Genomic DNA, 5,512 nt, shown 5'->3' on the forward strand with positions numbered 1-5,512 from the left:
GATGGGAGAAACATAAAGAGGACTAAAGTACAAACTTTTAAGTTGTAAAATAAATCATAGATGAAAAGTAGAGCACAAGGAGTGTAAATGTATGCTGACAGATGGTGACTACATTTGTTGTGAGCACTAGTAACTTGCAAAATTGTTGAATCGATATGTTGCACACCTGAAATGAATATAATCCTGTATATTAATTATATTTAAATTTAAAAAATATTATAGCTTTATTAGGGTATAATTGATATAATAAACTGCACTTATTTAAATTGTGCAACTTGACAAGTTGATACATGGATACATGCCTATAAAATCAAGGTCGGGATAATATCACACACACACACACACACACCCCAACTGGGGAGGGTAAGCATGAATTTAAAGTGGTACTGATATCTTCAAATCTGGAATGTCCGGTGAATTTAAATGTTTACTGTTTTAGTTGGAGGTGTAGATAATGACACGATGGCCGACACTGGATGGGATGTTAATTTTTTTCTGCGCCCCCCCCCCCCCCAACTCCTTGATTTCATATGTTGGAAGTCTTAACACCCAAGTATTAGCAGATGGGACCTCCGGTGGGGGGTGGAGCTGTCATGATTCAGGTTGCCCTTATAAAAGGTGACCCCAGAGAACTTGGGTTCTTCTACCCCGTGAGGATACAAGAAGTCAGCAGTCTGCAACCCAGGAAGCATCTCACCAGAACTTGATGTGCTGGCTTGGCCTTTCAGCTTCCAGAACTGTGAGGAGTAAGCTGCTGTCCTCTATACGTCACCCATTAGGTAGTTTTTTGTTATAACAGCCTGAACAGAGGAACCTTGATGGAAGCTTAACATCGATGGCCTTCTCTTTCTCTGCTCTCCTCTGCTTTCTTCCCTGTCTCCTCCCCTCCCCTCCTTTATCTCCCCCTCCATTTTCTCTAATGGAAACAGGTGTGAGCCACTAGGTTGAGAGTGAAGAAGGTACGAAGGCATCATCTATAAAATATTTGTATTTTTTTGCTTTGGAACTAGATTTGAGATGGCAAATTGCCTTCCTCCAGGAGGCAAGTCTTAATCGAGTGTGTTACAATCAATGCTCTAAACCAGTACTAGCTAGTTGCCTGGGTTACCCAGGACAGGGGGGAGCAGAGCTGCTGAAGGGTGTGGGAAAGAGGTGGGTGCCAGTTCTTGCGCAGGGTCTCCAGTGCTCACTCCTACTGTCTGTAGTAGAGCCTCCTCTTTGGAAGCACTTAGGTGGTGGGCAAGCGTGGCCAAAAGGCAGATAGAAAAGGCAAAAGTACCCATAAATTGCCCAAGTCTGGATTTTTTGAAACTCAAACCTGAAAGTTTAATTTTTTTATGTTTCTTTGCATTTCGGCCAGGGCCTCCTGGGACAGTAGAAGCCTGGGTTGCATTTGAACAGGCAAGGATAATGAAATGAATAAAAGAATCTTCCTATTCTTTCTCATGCTCTTGTCCAGTGAGTCTGTCATAGAGTTGAATTCTCCTAAGTGAAATCCAAATGTAACTGCATTGTATGATCCTCCGTATTTCCCACAGCAGACCTAAGCCTCCTATGTTACCGCTTAGGGATCTAACTCCGAACCAGGGCCAAAACACACAGGTGGTTCATGGAGGACAGTGCCACTGCTGCTGAGCAAGTATGCCCCAACTTCTCACCAAGCCCCCGCAGAGACACATTTTCAGCATAGCTGGCCCTGTTGTCCCAAAACTAATCTTTGGATGATTTTTTTTTTTGACAAAATTTTTTAAAGTTTAATCTCTATACATGGGGTGCCTGGGTGGCTCAGCCAAGTAAACTCTACACCCAGTAAAGTGGTCCCAACACCCTGAGATGGAGTTGCGCGCTCTTCCTACAGCCAGCCCGGCCCCCAGGTTTTCTATGATTAACATCTGATTGGCCGAGCTTCGGTCATGTGCCTATGTGTTAGCAGCAAGGGGTGGGCTGGGAAACCGAGTACCCATTTCAGCTTCTGTAGAGAGAGAGAGAGACTCTCATCCACCAAGACTTATGCAGTAGGAAATAAACTTAACAAGGTGATCTAATACTGGACTCTAAGAAAAAAAAAGTCTTCACTTGAATTATGTAACTCTGAAGGAGATGATTTGAGTACCTGCTGTCCATCTGCTCTTGCATCCATTCCCAAAGCATTCCTTACATTAAGTTGGCATGTTCCAGAGAGACTCATAAGATCTTTTCCTTTTTTTTTTTTTAAAGATTTTATTTATATAGAAAGAGACCAGGGGGAGGGGCAGAGGGAGAGAGAGAGACTGAGCACGAGGCCCAATGGGGGGTGCGGGGGGGGCTTGATTCCATGACCCTGAGATCATGATTTGAGCTGAAATCAGAGTTGGATACCTAACTGCGCCACCCAGGTGCCACTAGAACCTTTTGTTTTATCTAAAGAAAAAATATATATATACTCCATAGTGTTTCCCTTTTTATTTTGATTTGCAGGGAGCACAGGGCCACTGTTCAATCTCAGTAGCAATAATCATACAGAGCTCTGATTTTCAAAGTATGGGTGGAAGAGCCCTAGAGCTTCCTGGAGGGCACCACAGGCTGGGCAAACCAGAGGGTCTCCGCCCTGCGCCAAGCTGCTTTAGGGTAGTACTCTAACCTTTACATCTGTGGTTTCTACTGAAGACTACATTTGATTAAAGGCTTCCGTTGCTAAGAGATACTTAAACTTCTACTCGGATGGATCCACCCACATCCCTCCTCCTCCCTCAAGGCTCATTCCATGTCAACAATTTCATTTTGTACACATACTAGATGACACTGGTAAGCACTCCTCTGGAAGCAGGTGGATATAAGTCCCTGGTGTGGCTGCTGCTTGGGTTTCTGTAAACAAATACCTGCTGCTAACTGAATCACTCCTGGGACGTCCAAGTTCATCTCAGGGTCCCTTCAGGCTTCTGAGAATTCAAAACATTTTCTCCGGCTGCCCAGAGCCTTGTTTTGCTTGCAGATTTGCTGGAATTTCAAGCTTATTAAAGGCCCCCTAACCAGTAGGAAATTTCTGTCAAATGGAGTTTTTTGTTTTGTTTTCAAATCTCCCTCAAACCCGACAAAACCTAATACTAATCATCTGAGATTTCCACCATATTTCAAAACGAGAACTTTCCCCGGCCCGTAGCCTGACAAATTGGACCCATTCTCTACTGTTTCTCATTGAATTCGTTTGAGTACTTCTTTCGATGTTTTAGAAGATGGAAGCAAGTGTTATCTTGGATTCCCTGCTCTTTATGAAAGTTTCTTCATTCCTTCTTATAGTCTTGCAAAAGAATGGATAATATGAAATATCTGTTACTGCCATGTTCACTACACTATGGATATCATGGTTTTTGTAAGAGTTTCAAATGTGAAACATAAGTAGGTGCACAGTGAACATTTAAAAGAACAGGTCCCCATGTTTCACCATAGAGTCAAGATGTGAGTGGCTCAGTTCCATCTACTGACCAGAAGTAAACTTTAGCTGTTGTAGCAACAGGAGCTCCAAAGTGCTTTTCCTTATATGACTCCATGGCTCTTCATGATACATCTGGGCTGTCTGGCTAGAGATTATTGTCACCCCACTTCAGATGAAGAAATGGAAAGATAAACTCAGTCCAAATCAAACTGTAGGAAGAAAGTTTCAGACACGTGAATGTTGAAGCCCAACCTATTTCAAGAGGGAAACAGTTTTCGCCGACTGAGTCTTAGTTGCCTGGCCCTACAGGAGTTGTGTACAGGGGACCCTGGGAGCTGGGAATGATCTCCGGGTCCACTGGCTCAATGGTGTTGGCACAAAATGGCAGCCTACTCTTTGCTTAGCCCTTGATTCTGCAGGTGAAATTGCTTCAGGCACAGGATAGAGTTAGCAAAGCTGAGATCAGACTTTTAGTTGAGACAGCAAAAAGGCAGAAAATTCATAAACACTTAAGCATTAGTCAAATTGATGCATTGTGGACAGGAGCACGGTCTCAGTCTGGAAGAATAGGGATGTGCCAAGGATCCAGGTCATAGACCACACTGGGAGAGTCCGCTAATGTCAGGGGAGAGTACCCAGACTTCGGCCCTCAGTCCCTCTGGCAAATTCCTTGGGCTTCCTGTTGCTATTTCATTGACATCCATCTTTCGTTCCCCATAGAATTCCATCGTACATAGACACCCCAGCCAGCTCATGTTCCCTCATAAACCCCAACTCTGATTCTTCCAGATTCTAAGCCTTGGCTCAATCTCTTTCCATTTTCTCCACTTACCTGTAGCCCACCCATCTGTGAGAGCATGTGACTATGGAACTTTTCTTTATACTTTTGGCCATCAAGAGTAAAATCTTTAATAGGTGATGCTAACTCTATTTTTCAATTCTAGGTCCTAGAAAATCCAGGTCATGCTGAGAGAATGCAAGAAACCCGTTCTGTCCATCACCGTCTTGCCTTTAGAAGAGTGGAGTTAGGAAGGGAAAGAAAGCTCTTTTGGAAATGATATCAGTAGCTCTGTTTGTACCCCTTTCAGTTAGCAGAGAACTTGTGTTTCCTAGGTTGGGAGGTAGGATACAAAGATGGTATGAGGATCTGTGGCTAGATTGGCTGTTGACAACAGAGCAGAGAGAGGACATGGTGCTTGTACTCTCAAAAAAAGGGGTGAGGAAAGAAAGCAAAGGTGCTTGCTTCTCAGGGACCAGATGTACGGATATGGCTGGAGCCAAATCTGCGAGGAACTTCACCTAAGATGGCAATCTGGAGCAGTGCAGTGATCCAGAAGATGGGCAGAGGAGGATTTCCAGAAGCCCAGCGTCTGAGGGACCTCAAGAGAGCTTTGGGTACACACAGACATTGCAATTAGATTGCTCCTAAGGGAATCCTCCAAACACATGGGCTTAACACCAACCAGGGCTTAGAGCTGGGCTCTTACATGATACTGGTTTGTTTTGTTTTTAATCTATCATATATCTATCCCAGGTGTTTGTTTGTTTGTTTGTTTGTTTATTTTAAAGCATGCATTGTTAGGGGCACCTGTGTGGCTCAGTGGTTGAGCGTCTGCCTTTGGCTCAGGTCATGATCCTGGGATCCTGGGATCGAGTCCCTCACTGGGCTCCCCACAGGGAGCCTGTTTCTCCCTCTGCCTATGTGTTTCTGCCCCTCTCTCCGTGTCTCTCGTGAATAAATAAAATCTTTAAAAAAAATAAAAGTATGCATTGTGAAATCAAATGTGGATTTTGGTCAGCTTAAAAAATTAGAATGTGATGAAAAAACATAATTTGGATAAGTATTCTTTCCCCAAACTTTTGCTTTAGTTTTATAAAGAGGCGTTGGTCTAAATTTTATATTGTGGGTTGCAGTCAAAAGAAAAGAAATTGGCATTCCCTATTTTAATTTGCCCTCCTTGTGTTTGGTTCTGGAGGAATCAGGTAGCTACCATCTGGGAAATGAAAAAGAAGCTGTCTCAGTTTCTATGCAAGGAGGCATGTTATTTGTATTTATTTTTCTTTTTTTTTTTTTTTAGGTTTTATTTATTATCCGAGAGA

Source organism: Canis aureus, chromosome 1 (genome assembly GCF_053574225.1).
Source record: "Canis aureus isolate CA01 chromosome 1, VMU_Caureus_v.1.0, whole genome shotgun sequence".
NCBI lineage: Eukaryota > Metazoa > Chordata > Mammalia > Carnivora > Canidae > Canis > Canis aureus.